The following is an 11,275-nucleotide window of genomic DNA, read 5'->3' on the forward strand; positions in this document are numbered from 1 at the left end:
AAACAAAACCAAATAAAACAGTCCAATAAGGTTATTAATAAATTGTTCCACATATACAATATGAAAAGTATATTCCATTTTAGAAAAATATGCTAGCCAAAAAATGGAATAGAAGGTGATTTTTGAGTGCACACTGTACCAGTCCATCAAACAGAAAAGATTTACCAGTAACTACATAACAAAAAGAAAATAGGAATAAACGTGATTGTATTTCATAGTCAAGAAATGTTTTAAATGAGTAAAATACAGAAAGAAACTTCGTAAGTACAAAAAAAATTATTCTCATCAATACCTTTGAATATTAACCAGCAAACAACACCTGTTAAAATAGCATAGGATTTCACTTTATCACACAAGAAACACAAAAGACCATTTAAAAAGTGATCATAAAATATTACAAATTTACTTTCAACACCTAGATTAGAATTATCTTTATCAGTCAGGAAAAAGTTCTTCTCAATGTTTAATAAATGAGCACCAAAATTCAATAAAATATCTTTAATATAGGAAAACTCAGAATTCACAAATATGACAAAAATGTGTAATTAGACATGTGATACTTGATTTTTCTATGTCCTCTTAGGATCTAAAAACAGAAGTTGACTATTATCAAAATACTCTCATAGTAGGAAGAAAAAATCTCATGAAATAGCATTTGTAAAGATGACAAGCAGCTTTAACCTACTTACCACACAAATGAATCAACAATTCTCCTGATTCAAGTTAGAATAAACCATTTTTTAAAAATTTTAACAGGCTGCCTGTACGTGTACTTAAAAACCAGAACGTAATAAAAACATTGAAGATTTATTGTCTTCAACCCCGCTAGATAACCACTATTAGCTATATATGGGAAGCATCATCTCTAAAGCTGTTTATATTCCAAATTGTCAAGTACCAAGTACTGTGTTGTAAGAGATAATAAGGAAAAAAGCCAGCAAGGATGGCTTTCTGATAAACTGCTTTTCCTACTGGTACCCTAATCAAGGCATAGTATACTTTCTAGTCCTGGCATTTTTTGAAGTAAATTGCTTTGACTTGTTCTCAGTGTATTTATCTCAGCATATTTAATATATATTCTTTCTTTTTTGATTTTAAATCTTTGGTTCTCTTCAACATTCTATCCAAACGTTTTCCCCTTCCTTGATAATCGCCGTCCATATTCTTTCTTTCTTTCTTTCTTTCCTATTTTATTCTCCCACATATCGTCTTGGTTCTATTGGTCAATGTTTGAAGAAAGTGATCCCAAACTTTCTTACCTTTGAGGGCTTGCCTCTCTACCGCTCAGCACTCCACACTATCCCCATGCCCCATATTTTCTTATTACCTGGTTTAATTGGAAAACTCAAAGATAAAGGATTATTACTGTGTAATAGCACTATATTTAAACTACTGAAGTATAAATACAAGTGGAGAGACCATTACAGAGAAAACATGCTAGTATATATTAACAGTTTTCCACAGCATATACATTTTCTGTTTCTGTCAAAATACTGTCTCTGATTTATATTTTTTCAATGGATATCATGTAAAATTCTCTATTAAAAACAAAAAGAAACACAGAGAATCAACACTCATACATATATATGTGTATTTGAGCTTATAAACATTTCTTAAATATAATGTAATCAATGAGGAAAAGCACTTTGTATATAACAGAACGAAAGCCAATGTCAAAAATCACACAGCAAATGTACAAGTCAAGCTAAAATGAGGCTTATAAAATTCTACTTGAATACTTTCTTTCATTACTACATGTTGTTTTTACTTGACTGCTAAGTTTAGGGATGATATATCTAATAAAAAGCGTTGAAATGTATTATTCTTTACCTGCCATGGTCAGAGAAGAGGAAATACCGATGAAAGGTAGACGAGAAGAGGAGACGGTACGAGAGTATGTCTGAACACTGAAGCGGCTTAAGACCACAAGGGTCCAGTACAGATGACTGGTCGCTGGTGATTGGTCATTGGTCACTGGTCACTTGCCATGATGATTCAAATTTGTTTACAAACAATTGCATGGGCACCCCAGATTCTACAAGTTGGTAGTTGGATGGGTGGGAGAATGATGTCATAAAGTAGGCAGTTGAAAGGTAGAGGCTAGCCAATCATGAGGTCAGATTCCCAAGAAGAAGACCGGATTGGATAGAGAGAGAGGTAGAATGAAGCAGGCTAGGGAGATGGAATCCTACAAGACAGTTATAACAGTTTCACCTTCGTCAGACTCTTGTGTTAGAAAAATACTCCCATTATACTCAAGAGCTTAGGTATTTCATTAACAGATCAAGAAAATTATGAAATAATCGTTTATATTGCACTGTTAAAGAAACAACATTTGGTATTACTAGTATATTTTATATAACGTTTACAGCACAGCGGGTAGGGGATTTGCCTTGCAGGAGGTCAACCCTGATTCCGATTCCTCTGCCCGGCAAGCTACCCAGAGTATCTCGTCCACATAGCAAGAGCCTAGCAAGCTAGCCATGACGTATTCAATAGGCCAAAACCAGTGGCAACAAGTCTCACAATTTCTTGTAAGATGTTACTGGTTCCCGCTTGAGCAAATTGATGCATCGAGGGAGCATAGTGCTACAGTGATATGATTGAAAAAAAAAATGGTGGTTTCTTTCAATATGACAACACTTACTATGATAAGTTGTAGATGAATCGAGATGTGTTAAAATGTAAATATAAAGGTAAAGGTAAAGGTAAATGCCCTCCCGTTGATTGTCGATTTGCTCGAGCGGGCCCAATAACGTCTCCATTGGAGACTATGTTGTTACTGTGTTTGGCGAATCGAATACTCTCGGTAGCTTGCCGGGCTCTCCGAGAGGGGCGAGGGAATCGAACTCAGGTCGGCTATGTTGGCCGCTTGTAAGGCGAACGCCCTACTGCTTGTAAATGCACAGGTATCTTATTTGTACAAAACAAACAGTTGTTCTCAGTTTAAAACTGTAGAAGATAAAGAAAAACATATGCTCATTTGTGTCAAAATTTTAGAATCTGAAAGAAAAATTTAAAATTCAAATTACGTGATCAAAAAACAAGTAAAACCAACAAATTCTGGCAATTAATATGATAGTCAAAGTATGAATGTTTTTAATAAATCAGTGCTGTGAAATAAATCAGTATTTAGCTAGTAAACTTGTATAGAAAAAATAAGCATAAACCATGATCATATAATCTGTATTGAAAGAAGTGTAAATGACTAGTAAACACAAGAGCAATTTCCTTTTTTAAATTTTTTTTTTGTTTCATTAGTGAAACACCATGAGGTACAGCTGTAGACTTACAAGTTGTTGTGCTTGGGTTTCAGTAATACAATGATCGGGTACCCATCCCAGCACCAGTGCCCATTCTCCACTCCAAACAATCCCAGTATCCCTCCCAACCCCCATCCCCATCCCACCCTGCCACTTTGGTAGGGCACTCCCTTTTGTTCTGTCTCTCCCTTTGGGTGCTGTGGTCTGCAGAAGAGACATTGGGTGGCAATCCTGTTCAGTCCTTAGACTACTTTCAGCAGGCATCTCCCTTCCTGGGCAGATCTTCCCAGCACCATTTATTGGGTGCTCCCTTCTCTATCTGCGCTGCCTTTACCCCTAGAGAATGTAGTTGGCCTCTAAGCCATGGAGTGAACAACCTGATATTTATCACAGCTGTTCTTGGTTGTTAGTCTCTTATTTTGTTACTTTATGTTACCCAGATGAATGCAACCTTTCTATGTCTGTCCCTCTCTTTCTGACTCATTTCGCTTAGCATACTTTTTTCCATGTAGTACCACACAAGAACAATTTTCAAGCTCACTAGTAGACAAAGAGCACAAATTAACATGAGAAATTAAAATTTCCCCACAAATTACAAATATTTAAAAATCAGGTAATATCTTTTCCTAAAGATGATCAATATATCCTAGATATATCAAAGAATCTAAGAAAAAGTATGCCATGAATGTATAAAATATATGCAGATAATTTATTTGATTGGAACCCAGACTTAGTATAGAGATTAAAGCAATTACCATGCACACAGTCAACCCAAATTAATGGCTGGCTCCACCAGGAATGACCCTTGAGCACAGAGTCAGAAGTCCCAAGAACCACATACTATGGCCCAAATACCCCACAAAAGCAGAAATATAATTTATCACTTATTACTATAAAATACAAATGTATTATAAAGTCCATTATAAAATGCATTATAATTTTTTAAAATGTATCACAATGCACAGATTTCTATACCACACATATCACTACTTAGACAATGTAAGTAAATACTATTAAAAAACCATCTTCAAAAAAAAAAACCATCTTCTTGGTCAATAGCAAACTAATAATTTTGGGGGCTTTCAAAAATTATATAGGAATTAGCAACCTTAACCTCTATGTTACTCAAGTATCAGTTATATGTTTTTCTTTTCTTCCTTTTTTGTGGCGAAGGGAGCGCACCCAGATGTGCTCCGGGCTCACTTTTGACTCTGTATGCAGAGATCACTTCTGGAAGTCTCAGGATTCTGGGGATTGAACTCAGATTCGCTGCATACAAACCCTCTACAAATTGCACTAACTATGTGGCCCATATGTTTCTTTTTAAATAACATTTTAATAAAACATTTTAAATAATTTTTTTAAAAAACGTTTTTAATGAAATATTTCATTAAAAAGATTAATATAGAGAAATACTCTTTTAATGATTAAAGTAAATTTAAAAATTGGAATAATACTTGGTAAAGCATAGGAACATAGCAGAAATATATGATGAAATATACGATGGTATATATCTTATTTGTAAATTTGTAACTGTAACACATTGTCCTTTTCCATTTCAAGGATGAGATGAATCCATAGAGTAGATTCGTTCACTCACAATACTATATTCTCTCCTGGATGCTTTTTAAAACTACTTGCCAATGTGACTGTTTCTAAACTTTTTGAGTACTATAGCCCTGTTTATAATTGTTAGATCTTTCTCTTGTTTTATTTTTACTTTATGTTCCAATCTTAATGGTATCACCGTCTACTCAGTCAACCTAGCTAAACCCTAAGGTTTCTTCCAATTTCTCCTGCACAAGTCTCTGCTTTCTGACAAAAGGGAGGACCTCAGAATGCTGACATCAATCTAATACCCAGGGCCGCAGGAGATAATGTAGTGCTTATGGAAATTGTCTCACATGCTCTCAATTTGACTCCCAGCAGCACCTGATTGCCAGAGTATCAAAGACTGTATAGCCTCAGAGGACACCAAGCACCATGGACACGTTTTCTGAGAATTGCCTGTGGGGCCCCCACACCTCCTGAGCATTGCTTTAAAGACTCTGTCAGCAACCAAAAATATATAATGTCAGAGAAACATGTACTTGTCTTAAATAGGGACCCTCACTTTTGGTGAGTTTCACAAGGAAATATTGCGTGAAAACGTAAATCAAAGATCAGGGGAGACAGTGTAAATCATGTGAGTACAGATCATATATTTGGTGAAATGTGTTAAGATTCAGATGCCCTAGTCTTCGCACCAGGGATATTCCTTCAAAAACACCCCCATTTTACTGGAAGGGTGCTATGACTGAAACTCAATTATGAGCAACCTTGTAACTGTGTATCTCTTGGTGATTCTAATTATTAAAGTAATTTTTTTTAAATGCACCCATCAAAGTTTCCTTTTTACCACTAAATGGGAAAGATACTTTCTAATACTTATCCTCACCAAAAGCTCAACAGAGTGTGACGATTGCCAAAAAATGTCCTCCCTTGCATTTTTGTCATGATACTTATTAATACTTCACTCTTCGTTTTTTTCCCTCTTCTCATGCCAAATCTTTAGTCTCCCTTGCAAGCTCCTCAAACATTATCGATTCAATACTGTTGCTCTTTGCCACTGCTTCTCTTGACTTCTTGTCCATGAACTGATTCTAAAACATAACATACCTGCAATTACAGTATTCATGCCAGAGACAAGCATTGATGTATCTTTCGGTTTAGCATTTTCAAGCTATTTGCACACAGGTGAGTAACATTTTTTTTTCCTACTGAGAACACAAAAATAGATATGCTGGTTTTCAAAGTTCTATCAGTAGTCTGAGCTACCAATTAAGGATATATATTTTTAAATTTTTATTGAATATCTGTGAGATAGACCATTACAAACTTCATAATTTGCTTCCAGTCATACAACGATCCAACATGCTTCTCTCCACTAGTGTAAATTTCCCACCACCAATGTCCCTGGTTCCCTACAACATCCCCCAACACCCTACCCCACCCCCAGCCTGTCTCTATGGCAGGCTCTTTAAATTCTTTCTCTCTCCTTTTAATTTTGTGCATTATTGTTCTCATACAGGTACTAAGAGGTCATCATGTTTGTTCAAGGAATTTAGTATTTTTATTGGGGGTGTCACATCCGGCGATGCTCAGGAGTTATTCCTGGCTCTGCACTCAGGAATTACTCCTGGCGGAGCTCAGGGAACCATATGGGATGCTGATATTCGAACCCGGGTCGGCCGCATGTAAGGCAAACATCCTACCCACTGTGCTATCATTTCAGCATATCCGAAATTTCAGCTGTTCTATTTCAGTGAAATCCATCCTGAGACAATGTAATGAGACTAGGGCATGGTGGAGATTTTGGTTTGTGGGAGCAAGTGGCTGCCCTGAGTTCTGGTTGCGTGGGCAACAAACTAACCTGCCTCCCTCCGATTTACCCTAGTATGTTCTGCCGTGTGCAGGTCCAAGGTTAACTGTGACTTTTGATCTCTTTCAAGATTTATTTATAGGTCACTTAAGCAAGACCAAAACATTAGCTTGTATAGCTGAGCCAGGGGTGGTTTGTGAACATGACTCCCACATATCTTTTGGGAGTTTAATTTCTTGGGAAACTTAGTTCTGAGGTGTTGGGATCCAGCCAGAGGCACAGTGGAAATCTGGGGTTATCAGGCAGCATGATGGCACCATTAGACTGTAGATGCACTCACCTCGAGGGTGCAGGTTGGCTTCCTGGAGGCACTGCACCCCCAGACTAACAAATATTCATTGAATTAATGAACGAATAATCAACATTTTCAAAATGTGTCACTTTATTGCATTTTAGAAGGGTAACTTCTAACAGGGAAATCATTTTCATGGTATAATCAAGACCTCCGGTTCATTCTTAACATATTTAATAAAAGCTACACATTTTGGAAATTCATACAAAGAAATTCTTTATATTATCTGTCTTCATAATCTACTTGTAAATTACTCAGATATCACCGTTTATACCACTGTTCTTAGCATAGAAATTTACAGATAGAAAGTGTTTAGTAAAATTTCATTTTGGGGGCTGGAGCAATAGCACAGGGGTAGGACGTTTGCCTTGCATGCAACCAAACTAAGTTCGATTCCCAGCATCCCATACGGTCCCTCGAGTACCGCCAGGAGTAATTCCTGAGCGCATGAACCAGGAATAACTCCTAAGCATCGCAGGGTGTGACCCAAAAAGAAAAAAATTCATTTTGGCACTTCTGTTGAATATAGTACTGGAATTACTTGCAATAGGAGTTATATAAAAAAAGATATTAAGGGTAGTCATGTAGGAAAAGTAGACATCAGGCTCTCACTATTCACAGAAGATGTGATACTATATTTAGAGAATTCTAAAACCTCTACCAAAAAAATCCTAGAAACAATAGATTTATATGGTAAAGTTGCAGGCTATAAAATGAATACCCAAAAGTCTATGGTTTTTCTATATGCAAATAATGAGAGAGAAGAAAGTGACATGAAGAAAGCAACCCACTCACAATCATGCCTCAGAAAATCAAGTATCTCAGAATCACCTTAACTAAGGAAGTGAAGGACCTATACAACAGAAAATAAGAGGACACGAAGAAATGGAAACATATCTCCTGCTTATGTATTGAGAGAATTAACATTGTCAAAATGACAATACTCCCCAAAACATTGTACAAATTCAATGTGATCCCTATAAAGATACCCATAATATTCTTCAAAGAAGTTTATCAATCACTCCTGAAATTCATATGGAACAACAAACGCCCACGAATAGCTAAAGCAATTCTTGGGAAAAAGACGATGGGAGGCCTCACCTTCCCCAACCTCAAACTCTACTACAAAGCGATAATAATTAAAACAGCATGGTACTGGAACAAAGGCAGAGCCGCCGACCAATGGAACATCATTGAATATACTGACACACACCTTCAAATATATGTTCATCTAATCTTTGATAAGGGAGCAATAAATGTGAAGTGGAGCAAGAAAGACTTCTTTAACAAACGGTGCTGGAAAAACTGGACAGCTACATGCAATAAAATGGGCTCAAACCTCTACCTAACAGCAAGCACAAAAGTCAGATGAAAATGGGTCAAAGACCTCAACATCACAACAGAATTCATCAGGTACATTGAAGACAAGGTGGGCAAAACCCTCCACGACATTGAAGCTAAAGGTATCTTCAAAGATAACATGCCACTGGCCAAAAAAGTGAAAACAGAGATGAACAAAGGGGACTATCTTAAATTAAGTAGCTTCTGCACCTCAAAGGAAACAGTGACCAGAATACAAAGACAATCTACAGAATGGGAAAGGATATTCACCCAATGCCTATGTAATAAGGGGTTGATATCAACAATATACAAGGCTCTGGTTGAACTCTACAAGAAGAAATCATGCAACCCCATCAGAAAATGGGATGATGAAATGAACAGTAACTTTCTCAAAGAAGATACCAAATGGCCAAAAGGCACATGAAAAATGCTCTTCATCACTAATCATCAGGGAAATGCAGGTACAACCAACAAAGAGATATCACGTCACACCACTGAAACTGACCCACATCCAAAAGAACAAAAGCTACCGGTGTTGCCGTGGATGTGGGGAAAAAGGGACTCTCCTTCACTGCTGGTGGAAATGCGGACAGGTTCAGCCGTTTTGGAAAACAGTATGAATGGTTCTCCGAATACTAGAAATTGAGCTCCCATTTGACCCAGCAATATCACTCCTGGGAATATAGCCTGGAGAGGCAAAAAAGTACAGCCGAAATGACATCTGCACTTGTATGTTCATTGCTGCACTGTTCACAACAGCCAAAATCTGGGGAAAAAAAACCCTAGTGCCCAAGAACAGATGACTTGTTAATGCCACTTTCTTTCATCTACACAGTGGAATTCTATGCAGCTGTTAGAAAATAAGAAGTCATGAAATTTGCATAAAGTGGATCAACATAGAAAGTGAAATGAGTCAGAAAGATATGGACAGACATCGAAAGATTGTACTCATCTGTGGAATATAAAGTAACAGAATAAGAGACTAATACCCAAGAATAGAGTGATAAGGACTAGGAGGTTTGCTCCAGGCCTTGGAAGCCGACATCACATGCTGGGGGGAAAGGCAGCTCAGATAGAGGCCAGAACACCAACTAAAGGGTATTTGGCGGACCCGCTCTGGGTGGGAGATGCATGCCAAAAGTAGACCATAGAGCCATTCTTTCTGCCCCACCAAGATCACGATTTGACTCTCACAAGAGGCTATCCAGCATGACCACAGCCCCAGAGGCACATGGATCCAATTCGGAACCCAGAGGCTTTGGGCAGAAATGTGACTGAACTATGCATTAAGCTACGGCACCATTCTCCCTCAGGTGGGAAAGGGTATTTGTCACTTCTGCCTTTCTCCCCCCTGGCGGCACGATGCCCACCACCTCAGAGATTATTGGACAGCCAGGTATGAGCTAGGGTGACAGGGCAACTACAGTCTCGTGGGATTGGGGGTGAGGGGTAAAACTAGCCCATTCGTCCTGCCAGCCAAGACCATGAGTTGCCCACCACGAGTGGCTCTCTGGCATGCCATGGCCCCAGAGAAAAAAAGAGCATGCCCTGCCACAAAGGCATGTTTTGGGGCATGGTGGGAGGAATACTGGTATCATGCACCAGTTACATCTCCATTCGTCCTAGCCCTGAGATTTTAGCAAGTGCCACATTGGAGGTTTTTTCACGGTCAGGGAAATGAGATACTTCATTGTTACTGGGTTTTGGCATATAGAACACACCACGGGTAGCTTGCCAGTCTCTGCCATGTAGGCAAGATACGCTTGGTAACCTGCCATGTTCTCTGAGAAAGAGAACTGGACAATATGAGTTGTTATCTTATCAACAAGATCCAGTATCTGGATCTTGGCCATTGATGGGATTACATGGCTCCAGAGGCAGTCCGTGGGTGTAACACTTAGCTACTGGAAGATGGGGGAACTGGATGTAGGAGGCCCATTCTTGGTCCGAGCAGTCTTGAATATCTCAGCCCCGGGTCCCGCACACCTGGGTTCCTCTGCCAGTTCCTTCATGCATGAGGCTCCTTCAAGTGTGGTGAGAGTGGTCTTAAGCATAACTATGGCTGGTTGCAGAGGTCTTCAGCTGCCAGGTCTCTGCTCGGGGTGGTGAGGGAAACTCAACCCACCCCCTCCAAGGGGCCCCAGTGAGGAAAGCCAGGTGCGGCATCAGGAGACTGCCATTTCAGAGATATTTGGACTTAATTTTTGATCGAAAAGTACACATCATTCAAACAGTTGTATGTGCTTAGTAATAAAATATTACACACATGTTCAATCACCTAAGAAAGCCCATTCTGCTCAGAGAACTAGATTTTTAATTACAGGTCTGTTTTGCCCATGTGGAATGACTGAGAATCACTATGACTAGATATAAAACTCACTATACACCCAAAGATGCACACAGGTTACTTTGAGTCATCTGTGTTGTTAATGTGTCTGGGCCATTAAACTACATTGAGACCCTTTTTCTGTCCTTTACAGGAGCCTCATGAGTCTCACATTCCCTTCAAGTTTAACTTGTAATAAAGTGGAATGAAATCATCAATATGCTTCTCACCTCTTCCTTCAGGAGAAAAATCCTACTTACTTTCAAGGTGGTCAAAGTGCGGACAACGCCATCCACCGTTTTCTGGAGATGTACACGGGACCGAGGTGAGAATAGCAAAAGGCTCCAGTTTAATTTTCTTAATGAAGATTTCAGGGAAGAGCATTAAACAACACTGATTCTCTATCTTCCAAAAGAATTATTTTGCAAAACTGATGCCCTGGGTATGGTAAAATATAATATTGTAAAAACCATACTTTTCCTTCTGGGACATTAATGTTCTAAATTTATCACTTCAAGCTCCTTTGAAATACCTTCCTAGATTGGGAATCACTGTCTGCCATAGGAGTGAGTAAGGACAACACTCAGAGAAATCAGAAGAGAAAAATAGGGGAAAAAATCAACTCTTATACT

This window comes from Sorex fumeus, unplaced genomic scaffold (assembly GCF_029834395.1).
Source record: "Sorex fumeus unplaced genomic scaffold, SorFum_2.1 ptg000070l, whole genome shotgun sequence".
Taxonomy (NCBI): domain Eukaryota; kingdom Metazoa; phylum Chordata; class Mammalia; order Eulipotyphla; family Soricidae; genus Sorex; species Sorex fumeus.